At 43.3% G+C, this 12025-nt stretch overlaps 1 protein-coding gene across 4 annotated transcripts in view; it reads left to right on the top strand.

Moving 5' to 3' along the window:
- Positions 1-2526: 2526 nt before the first annotated feature.
- Positions 2527-12025, top strand: part of PHF20 (PHD finger protein 20) — an 88418-nt gene continuing 78919 nt past the window's right edge. For all 4 annotated transcript variants that reach the window (XM_030211562.1, XM_030211561.1, XM_030211563.1 and 1 more), the window contains exon 1: positions 2527-2618. The gene's annotated coding sequence lies outside the window, so the exon portion shown is untranslated. The remainder of the gene's footprint in view (positions 2619-12025) is intronic.

Genomic DNA, 12025 nt, shown 5'->3' with positions numbered 1-12025 from the left:
TAATCCAGCACTCTATGGAGGCCTTGAATGCCACCCCCAGCCCCCTTGAGCAGTCCCTGAGACAGCAGAAAGAGCTAGTTGGACTTGCAAGAGTGATTAGTCACCTTCAAATAGCCAAACACCGCCCCCCTCTGCACAAAGACTGGCAGAACCACCACCTGACTAAGATGAAAAGGCTGGAACACTCCTGATTAAAACTGAGTACTCCAAAAAAGATAGGTAGAGATATCTACAGCATAAAGCCTGCAACTACCCATCTGGCCGAACAAATCACCACTAGAAACACCGTCTTCAGAATAAGATCCTTAAGGGTAGCATGCTTTATAAGCTCAAAGGGGGGTCCCCCTGGTCCACCCAGGACATTAAAGATGAAGTTAAAGTCCCACTGGAAAAGAGCAGCTCTCAAAGAAGGACGGAGATGTCTGACTCCCCACAAGAACCTCATCACATCTGAGTGGGCTGCCAAGGCCGAGCCCTGGACTTTGCCCAAGAAGCAAGAGAGAACTGCCACCTGGACTCTCAAGGAGTTAAGGGCTCAACTATGCTCTAAACCCTACTCTAGACAAGCCAAAATAGCAGGCAGCGGTGCATTCCATGGTGAAGCACATCTCTCGGACACCAGTTGTCAGGCTCCACACTTGTATGCAAGCCATAGAGGTGGAGCATCTCCAAGACTGTAGCAGGGTCTCAACAATCAACATGGAGTAACCTTTATTTTTCTGTCAATGCCCTTTCAAGGAGCAAGCCATAAGGAAGAAGGGAGCTGTATCCTTCATGAAGATGGGGCCCTTTACTTGGGGTCCTAGGTAAATGAAAAAAGGGGGGACCCTCCAGAGGTATTGGAAGTATGTGTACTATGGGAATTATGGCCAATCCAGTGCCACTAAATCACCAGCAATGGATGTCTTGCTGTCTTCTGCAGCACTCTGCTAATCAGAGGCCAGGGGGGGGGACACATAAATGGGTTTCCTGCAAGGCCACTGGGGTAACCAGTGATCTATTCCTGTGGCTCTGGCCTCCCTTCTATGGCTGGAACTCAGCTCGCATTTTGCATTCCACCTTGAGGCCATCAGATCGCAACAAAGGAACCCCCCAACGATCCATGAGACTGAAGGTTTTCTGACTCAGCTCCCACTCCCCTGTATCCAGAAAGCTGTGGCTGAGAAAAACTGCCTGCACATTCTCCAAACCAACTACTTGAGCTACCAAGAGAGCTAACAACTTGTTCTCTGCCCAACAACACAGCCATACCACTTCCAGGGCAACCACTACACTCCTGGTCCCTACCTGCTTGTTGATGGTGGCATAGTTCCATGTCACCCAGACAGACAAGGCTTGGGAGAAAGAACCTAAGAGCTCAGCGGATGACTTTGGCTTATCAATAGCCTGGAGACCCATGTGCCTTCCCTCAGAGACCACTTTCCCGATGGTCCATTGCCCTTGCAGTGTACTCCCTAGCTCACCAGGTTGTCATCTGTTACGACCACTCTATGCAGTCTAGCTTTCTTCTGGCTACAGACACGTACCTTGTCACATTACTTCACTCAGGGCTTTTATTGAGGGGGTACTTGGGGGTACTGAGTACCGGCACCTTTTCCATTATCTGCTATCAATAGAAATCAAACAAAATAAAACAGGAAAAGAAAATAAGATGATACCTTTTTTTATTGGACATAACTTAATACATTTCTTGATTAGCTTTCGAAGGTTGCCCTTCTTCCTCAGATCGGAAATAAGCAAATGTGCTAGCTGACAGTGTATATAAGTGAAAACATTCAAGCATTACTATGACAGTAAAATAGATACCATTGGAGATTCTACATGGAATGTTGCTACTATTGGAGATTCTACATGGAATGTTGCTATTCCACTAGCAACATTCCATGTAGAAGGCTGCGCAGGCTTCTGTTTCTGTGAGTCTGACGTCCTGCACGTACTCACTGAAGCAGAAGCCTGCGCGGCCACATTGCTGATCTACAAGGGCCGACTTCTACATGGAATGTTGCTAGTGGAATAGCAACATTCCATGTAGAATCTATAGAAATCAAACGAAATAAAACATGGAAAAGAAAATAAGATGATACCTTTTTTATTGGACATAACTTAATACATTTCTTGATTAGCTTTCGAAGGTTGCCCTTCTTCCTCAGATCGGAAATAAGCAAATGTGCTAGCTGACAGTGTATATAAGTGAAAACATTCAAGCATTACTATGACAGTAAAATAGATACCATTGGAGATTCTACATGGAATGTTGCTACTATTGGAGATTCTACAATAAAGAACGACAACCTGGACGCAGCAGCTGATATAGGTTTGCTTGATTTGTTTTGAGTGTACTGGCGATGACGGCTGCGCGGGAAAGAGGAAACAGAGCTCGACCGAATTGACTTCAACGTTTTGACGTCACTTCGTCTCCTGTTTTATCTCCGCCCCCCCCCCTCCCCCCCAGCGCAACTTCCTGCTTTCGGCCGCGTCCTGACCTCCCGGAAACCGGAAGTGGCATGAAAAGGGGGTGGGCCGCGGCCGAGGGAAAGGAGTTGCGTCACAGGGAACGGGCCGCAGCAGAGGAGAAGAAGTCTGGGGTCGGCCGTAGGTGGCCTTAAGGAAGTTGGAAGGTAGGACGAAGGAGGGAGAGATGTCGGAGCGTGGGCGGAGGAGGAGGGGGAGAGGGGAAGAGAGAGAGAGCAGCCCGTGGGGGAGGGGGGAGGAGGAGGCGCTCGTGGCTGCGCGTGAAGAGAAGGTGCTGCTCGCTCGGCGCGTGACGGACGGCAGCAGTCGAGTGCGTGTGTCCCACGCTGCGCGTGACTTGGGCTTTCGGAATTCTTTTCCTGCTTGCAAGTAGTTTATGCATTAAAAAAAAACCTGATATATATATGTGTATAGGTTTCTTTTTTGTTTTTTGCTTTGCTATTCTGGAAAGTAAACGTGACATGATTTAGTTAATGTATATTAGTCGTTTTTTTTTTTAACTGGCTAGTTTAAAATACTAAAACGTTCTTATCCATATTTTAGCTTTTGCTGACCAACTATAATTAAAATTATTTTTCTTTTAATAGATAGCGCAGAACTAAGAGAATGTCAAGGAAGGGTGATTTTTAGGGCCTATACATCTAAATCACGGCTTTTTAAAATGGGAGGGGTGGGAGAACCAACTTGTGGGAGATGTGGAAGTGCGCCCTGCACATATTATCATGCTCTGTGGGAGTGCCGGGAAATCCAGTAGTTCTGGACTAAAATATTTAGGTTCTTGGGATACTTGGAACATAAGAACATTTTGCTGAAACCGGAACAAGCCCTATTGGGGATGGACAACATGCATGGGGCTGGTGCTGTCCACCATAATATGTTGGTATATAAGGCCTGCTTAGTGGGGAAAAAATGCATACTGGTCAATTGGGTTACACAGGAGCCTCCGACATACTGGCAATGGCGTAATAGACTTCATGCCTTATTGTTGATGGAAGTCCGAGCTGTCGCTTTGCGATTCAAAAGACAAAAGGAATTATATCTTACTTGGAAAAACTATATACAAGCCCTTGCGCCCTGCGCCCGTAGCAATATTATTAACAGGTTGGGGGACCCTCGCATTCCTACATGACAAACTCTGTAACATAAAAAAGGTGGCCTTACATCCCTGTGACTAAGGAACTGATGCTTCAAGGGGGGGAAGGGGGGGAGGGAAGAACTACAATAAGTTGAACGGGATAATGGACGTGGAGGGGAGGGGGACATCTTAATTCCTGATGAGATTCTCCATCTAATAATCTGTAGATTTGTTAAGGGATGTGCTAGGATGTTATATTACGTTGGGAATTAATGGATGCTGTTTTTGATAACTTTATTATCAGATTACATACAAAAGTTTGAAAAATCGATGAAAATCGATGACGATGTTGGTCTAAATCAAACAAAATTTGTTCATATTATTTACAATGTTGGATTTATATGTTTGGAAATGTCATCAATAAAAATTGTTTTAAACTAAAATTATTTTTCTTTTGCTGTTTCAGTGTTTTGTTTTTTTTATTGTTTGTAGATATAGTGTTGATTCCCCCCAAAGATGGGGCCTAGCTTGCATCTTCACTGTAGCTGCACAGTAGTAGGAAAAGAAAAGCAGGTTATTATGGTGCTTCTAGTAACTAAAGGTGTCATAGTTATGGGATTGTCTTTGGGCAATCGCATTTCTTTTGATTCTCTGGTTAGAGGATGCAACTTTGACCCCTTTCTGTGGAGTTCCCTGTTTTCTGTGACGTTGTACTGGCAGATACAAGAGGCAGGGGATGTTGAGAGATTGACTGCTACTGCTGTCTCTTATCTTTCTTATTCAGGACTGCTGATGGGTGATTATAATCTAGCCTCATTCTCCGCTGTTGCTTGGTACTTTGCTGTCTTGCTTTGGACAGCACAGGATACTACAGTGCTGCTGCATGAGAGCAAATAATTCATGTCTTGGAGCAGTAGAGGAAGAAGGGCAAAGGCAATTCTTAAGTTCAAATCTCTTTATTGTGTTTAATACTAAAATATGCATCAAAACCGAACAACCTGAGGCATCTATGCAGTATAAAAGCATATAAATTTGACTGATATTTGGTATCAAATGAACACATCCTTGTTTTTCCATAAGTGGGAGAGAGAGTGGATGTGGAGTGAGTGAAAGTGTTGGAGTAGAAACAGAGTGTGTGGAGTAAGAATAAATGACAAGTTCAAGGAGGTATGTCTCCTGCCTCGGTCATGCATGACCAAGATCGGTTCCTAATCCCAGCTGTCTCCTTGAGTTGACAGTATAGCGAGTGCAGCATCGTAGCTTCCCTTCAGCTCTGAAGAGGCTACTCGCATTCCACTAGCTTCTAAGAGACCTTTCACCAGAAGAATATAAAGCTTCAAACGGAAGGCACGTGCACTTGAAGAAAAAAAGCTGTTGGGTGGGCCTGAGCCATAAATGGGTGGGCCCTGGTCAACCTGTGGCTACGCCACTGATTCAAGTACTTCAATATTGACTGGTGAAGTGCTAGGGAGGTAATATTCCTACACATATACTCTGGAGGAAAGGAGAAACAGGGGTGATATGATACGGACATTCAAATATTTGAAAGGTATTAATCTGCAAACGGACCTTTTTTGGAGATGCGAAGGCAGTAGAACAAGAGAACATGAAATGAAATTGAAGGGGGGCAGACTCAAAAAAAATGTCAGGAAGTATTTTTTTCACGGAGAGAGAAGTGGATGCTTGGAATGCCCTCCCGCGGGAGGTGGTGGAAACGAAAATGGTAACAGAATTCAAGCATGCGTGGGATAAACATAAAGGAATCCTGTTCAGAAGGAATGGATCCTAAGGAGCTTAGCCGAGATTGGGTGGCAAAGCCGGTGGCGGGAGATGGTGCTGGGCAGACTTATATGGTCTGTGCCAGAGCCGGTGGTGGGAGGCGGGGATAGTGCTGGGCAGACTTATACGGTCTGTGCCAGAACTGGTGGTGGGAGGCGGGACTGGTGGTTGGGAGACGGGGATAGTGCTGGGCAGACTTATACGGTCTGTGCCCTGAAGAGGACAGGTACAAATAAAAAGTAGCACATATGAATTTATCTTGTTGGGCGGACTGGATGGACCATGCAGGTCTTTTTCTGCCGTCATCTACTATGTTACTGTGTAGGGAGGTAATATTCCTACACATAATAAATGACTGCTTCTCTTAGAGCCACTGGTCCAGGACCTGACAAGAAGGGGAGCTATTTTAGGGCTAGTCCTTAGTGGAATGTAGACTTAATACACGAGATAAGTGTTGGGTCCACTGGGAAACAGTAATCGTAACATGTTCAAATTTGACTTAATGACTAAGTGCAATCACAAAGGAAATCTACTGTATCAGCATTTAATTTTTGAAAGGGTAACTATAATAAAATGAGGAAAAAGCTTTTTAAAAAAGTTGAAAGGCTCAACTGCAAAGGTTGGGACTTTAAATCAGGCAAGGATGTTTAAAAATACCATTTTGGAAGACCAGTCCAGATATATTCTACGTATTAACAAAGGTGGAAGGAAGAACAAACAGCCATCATGTTAGAGGGGGAGGTGAGAGGCTATTAGAGCCAAAAGAACATCTTTCAGAAGGTGGAAAGAAGATCCAAATGAAAACAAGGAGCAACATAAGCACTGCCAAGTTAGATACAAAGCATTGATAAAGAAGGCCAAAAGAGAATATGAAGAGAAACTTGCCTCTGAGGCAAAAACTCATCGCAATAACCTTTTCAGGTATATCAGAAAGCCTATGAGGGAATGCGTGGGCCTCTTAGGTCATCAGGGAGTCGAAGAAACAACTGCTTGCCCTGGGATTTGTAGTATGGCGTGTTGCCGTGATTTGAGTTTCTGCCAGGTACTTGTGACCTGGCTTCGCCACTGTTGGAAAACAGGATACTGGGCTAGATGGACCATTGGTCTGACCCAGTGTGGCTACTCTTTATGTTCTTATAAAAGGGGCACTCGGGGAGGACAGGGCCATAACAGAGAGGCTGAATGAATTCTTTGCCTTGGTCTTTACTGAGGAAGATGTAAGAGGTCGACCTGTACCAGAGATGATTTTCAAGGGTGACGATGCAGAGGAACTGAAAGATATCTCGGTGAACCTAGAAGATGTACTGAGCCAAATTGACAAATTAATGAGTAGTGAATCACCTGGACTGGATGATATACACCCCGGGGTACTGAAAACTCAAATATGAAATAGCAGATCTGCAACCTGTCATTAAAATTCTCCATACTACTTGAAGATTGGAAGGTGGCCAATGTAATGCCTATTTTTAAAAAGGGATCAAGGAGTGATCTGGGAAATTACAGACCAGTAAGCATCAGTTTCCACTATTTTACCCAGCACTATTACAAAAAACAAAATCACTGAACATTGTTTGACAAAGTCCCTCATGAGAGACTCCTGAGAAAATTAAAAACCCACGGGATTTTATTTACTGGTGTTTATAGCCTACATGTGCCAAAAAGTAGTATCAGTTCAATGTGGCTCACATATAAGTAAGAAGTTATATTACAAATAAACCTAGTCAAGAAAAAAAGTGAACAGTTATTTAAATTCATTTAGAGCATTTTGTAACAAATACATTATTATAAAAACTGTATTTCATTTTTAGAGAGTTGATTGGCATCCAGTGATAGGAACTTTTTGAATAAAAAGGAACAGTAGGTAATTATATGTTGTCTTCCCTTCGGGAAAGGATAGGAGACAATGTTGTGGATTAGAAATTGGTTGATGACTAGAAAACAGAGGGCAGGATTCAATGGCCCATTCTCTCAGTGGAGGAGGGTGAATAGTGGAGTGCCCCAGGGACCTGTAGTATTTAACATATTAATGATCTGGAAATGGGAATGACGAGTGAGGTGATTAAATTTGGAGATGACGCAAAACTATTTAAAGTTGTTCAAACGCATGTGGATTGTGAAAAATTGCAAGAAGACCTTAAGAAGTTGGAAGACTGGGCATCCAGTTGGCAGATGAGATTTAATGTGGACAAGTACAAAGTGATGCATACTAGCCAGAATAGTCCAAATCATAATTATTTGATGCTAGGTTGCACCCTAGGAGTCAGCACCCAAGAAAAAAATCTAGGTGTCATCTTGGACAGCAATCTTCTGTCCAGTATGTTGAGGTGGCCAGGAAAGCAAACAGAATGCTAGGAATTACAATGAAAGTGATAGAAAGTAAGACAAAGGATATTATAATGACTCTATCGCTCCATGATGCTGCCACACCGTGAGTATTGTGTGCAATTCTGAACAGGAGGAAATGTTTTGTGACTCAATGAATAGTTAAGCTCTGGAACTTGTTGCCAGAGGATATGGTATCAGCGGTTAGTGTATCTGGGTTTAAAAAAGGTTTGGACATGTTCCTGGAGGAAAAGTCTATAGTCTGCTATTGAGATAAAAATGAGGAAAGCCACTTCTTGTCCTCGGGATCTGTAGCATGAATCTTGCTACTCTTTGGGATTCTCTCGGGTACTTGTGAACTGAATTGGCCACAGTTTAATACTGGGCTAGATGGACCATCGGTATGACCCAATATGGCTATTCTTGTCTTCTTAAGACTATAGAGAGGTCCTGTATCCAGTCTGGCATCTCTTGTGCTACCTTGGAGAGGAAAAGGGGCTGAGAGAGAGTTATGTTCAGGTGCAGTGGGTTTCACCCTGTCCCCAAAGGGCTTAAAATCTAATTTTGTACTTAAGGCAATGAATGTTTTTTTTTGTTACATTTGTACCCCGCGCTTTCCTACTCATGGCAGGCTCAATGCGGCTTACAGGGGCAATGGAGGGTTAAGTGACTTGCCCAGAGTCACAAGGAGCTGCCTGTGCCTGAAGTGGGAATCGAACTCAGTTCCTCAGGACCAAAGTCCACCACCCTAACCACTAGGCCACTCCTTCAAGTGTCCAAGATCACAAGGGAAATGGGACTTGATATACTTCCTGTTTTTCTTTGCACCTACATTCAAAGCGGTTTACATAGTGTATACAGGTACTTATTTGTACCTGGGATGATGACGGGTTAAGTGACTTGCCCAGAGTCACAAGGAGCTGCAGTGGGAATCGAACCCATTTCCCCAGGATCAAAGTCCACTGCACTAACCACTAGGCTACTCCTCCACTCATTCCACCAATAAGAGCCAAACTCATCAGTGATGTCACAATGGCTTGATTGCCCGATACTTGGTTCACTTCTGATATTGTGATGTCATAAGGGAAAGGGGGAAAGGTAAATGGGACTTGATATACCGCCTTTCTGAGGTTTTTTGCAACTACATTCAAAGCGGTTTACATATATTCAGGTACTTATTTTGTACCAGGGGCAATGGAGGGTTAAGTGACTTGCCCAGAGTCACAAGGAGCTGCAGTGGGAATCGAACCCAGTTCCCCAGGATCAAAGTCTGCTGCACTAATTACTAGGCTGCTTGTCGTTGAGATTTTATCCTTAGTTTCCCTGGTTCTCAGCCTGCTGCTCTAACCATTAAGTTAAGTAAATTGCTGAGTGGCTAGTGGGCTGGAATTGCCTTCTGTATGGTGCAAAGTGTGAAACGTAATGCATTGCCTAGATAGAGGTAGAGAGAGTGCTGTGGAGAAACTGGCCATTGAGTACAAGGTGTACCAGCAACATCGGAAAGTGTGGGAACATAACTCGATACTGGGTCAAACCAAAAGTCCATTAGATCCTGTGTTCTCTTTCTACCAATGACCAATGCAGGTCACAATTATCTGGCAAAATTCCACAAAGTGGATAGAAGCCAGATTTAGGCTTTAAGGTGTAAAGTTGAAATCCAGAGCCTCGAGGTTGGTAGTGTCGGAAATTGTCCTAGCGCAGGACCAAAGCAGCAGACAGAGTTTCTGAATCTAACTGGGTGGGAGAGAGTGCCACAGGGAAGAGGGCTTTAGATTTGTTAGAATTGGGCAAGAGGGAGCTTTTTGAGAAAGAACAGACTCCACTTCAACCAATGCAGAACCAGACACCTGCTATAATTTAAAAAGGGGAAGGTTTTAAAGTAAAATCTTGGGTGAAAACTGACAGTCAATCAGAACTCATGTTTCAGAGTAAGGTACCTTTTAAAACCTACTTGGAAAATGCTGGTTAGAATATCCCAATAGAGACTAGTAAAGTCTGGTGTAGCCTAGGTCCATGTAAAGTAAGACCATAAACTAAATACTTGGGGAAAAAACTAATTAACCATTAAATGTAATCATTATAACAATAATCCACTTATACACTTTCACATGCCAAATCTTTAACGTTTTTCGTAGAAATTTTTGGAAAAATTTTAAAGGGTGCTCAGTTCACACATCAGTCAAATAAATGTATATGTGATGGCTGAGTCAAGATCCATCATCACAGCATAAAGTGCAGACCTTGCAAACCATCAGCGCCTACCGGTAATTACGACACTACCCACCCTCATCTAATACCGTTGAAAATTACTGTCAGTTTTTATCAAGAATCAGATGATTTAAGTAGTCATACTGTAACTGATGTTTTTGTTGATGTAGTATGTGTGATGTGAAAATATCATAGAAATACTCAGCCCATAGCTGTCACCAAATGCCCAAATCATCTGGAATCAGTTTAAAATCGTAAAGTGACTTGAACCTTCGAAAGAGGGAGTGTAAGTGAAACATTCATGTCTGTGATATCAAACATTGCATGTTTGAATGTATGATACAATTTAAGAGACTTTTAAAGCAACAGCTGTTCGTTAAAGCTTATCCTTTAATGAAATATTTAAAAGTAGCATGTAGGCATGGGATTTGATTTAAGCCTGTGGCGGGAAATGAAGAGAGTTATTGTAGGAACAGGCAGAGGAGACTGGTGTGTTATGCTCTGGAAACACACCTCTTTAACAAAGCTTACAAAAGTCATCCTCAATACTACTACTACTTAACATTTCTAGAGCGCTACTAGGGTTACGCAGCGCTGTACAGTTTAACAAAGAGACCAATGACACCAATCATCCCCCAAACCACCCAAGCACACCTAAAACACTTCTCACACAATCCACCCAACATCTGCCCATCTAAATCCTCTTTTACCTCAACTTATGATCTACTGAATTTAAATCATGTACTTTCTTTATCAGTATCACAATATGGATAACCTTATTTTAAAAATTTGTTAATACCTATTGCTCGTATGACATTTACACTCCATTTTAATGAGCAACGCCACCCTAAATTTCAAAAGAGCTTTAGGGGATCTTTCACTAAGGCGTGCTCACGTTTTTAGACCGGGCTAAAAATGAGGTGCACGCTAAATGTTAGAGACGCCAATGTATTCCTATGGGCATCTCTAACGTTTAGCTCAGTACGGGCTAAAAACGTGAGCGCGCCTTAGTAAAAAAAAAAAAAAAAACCCTTAGCTTCTTCCTCTATAACATCAGCAAAATTCGCCCTTTCCTATCTGAGCACACCACCTGAACTCTCATCCACTCTCTCATTACCTCTCGCCTTGACTACTGCAACCTACTCCTCACTGGCCTCCCACTCAGCCATCTATCCCCCCTTCAGTCCGTGCAGAACTCTGCTGCCCGTCTTATCTTCCGCCTCGACCGATATACTCATATCACCCCTCTCCTCAAGTCACTTCACTGGCTTCCGATCAGGTACCGCATACAGTTCAAGCTTCTCCTCCTAACCTACGAATGCACTCGATCTGCAGCCCCTCCTTACCTCTCTACCCTCATCTCCCCTTACGTTCCTACCCGAAACCTCCGCTCTCAAGACAAATCCCTCCTTTCAGTACCCTTCTCCACCACTGCCAACTCCAGGCTCTGGCCTTGCTGCTCACCTCACCCCATGCTTGGAACAAACTCCCTGAACCCATACGCCAGGCCCCCTCCCTACCCATCTTCAAGTCCTTGCTCAAAGCCCACCTCTTCAACGTCGCCTTCGGCACCTAACCTCTACATCTCTACTCAGGAAATTTAGACTGCCCCAACTTGACATTTTGTCCTTTAGATTGTAAGCTCCTTTGAGCAGGGACCGTCCTTTTTTGTTAATTTGTACAGCGCTGCACAACCCTAGTAGCGCTCTAGAAATGTTAAGTAGTAGTAGTAGTTCTCTGAAGGTACCTTCCTCAAAGCTTCAGGTAGAATAATTCTTACTCTTATAATTAAAATAAATACATAAATAGGTTTTAGCAAGATTACTAATTATAGATCCATGGTCTCCATTCCTTTGTTTGTCAAGCTAATGATGGGCCAAGTGGTAAAACAGTTGGTGGAATACCTGAATGCTTTGATCTGTGCCGTTGTCAATCAGAGTTTCACAGTGACCATAGTACGGAAACAGTAGTTGCGTCTTTGACTTCTGAAGTCAGGTTGTTAATATGTGTAGGGAAACGGTCAGTTCACGTGCAGTTTCACTTATCCAGTGCTTTCAACATTCTATTTTCCGATCTATTTTAAGTGTGATTAGAATCACTGGAAATGGTTCAGGAGTTTCTTGTCGTTCTACGGAGTGAAGTTGTCTGAGGCTTGAAGATTGTCTTTTG

This window comes from Microcaecilia unicolor, chromosome 8 (genome assembly GCF_901765095.1).
Source record: "Microcaecilia unicolor chromosome 8, aMicUni1.1, whole genome shotgun sequence".
NCBI classification, from domain to species: Eukaryota; Metazoa; Chordata; class Amphibia; order Gymnophiona; family Siphonopidae; genus Microcaecilia; species Microcaecilia unicolor.
This window is presented reverse-complemented; position numbering and strand designations above follow the sequence as displayed.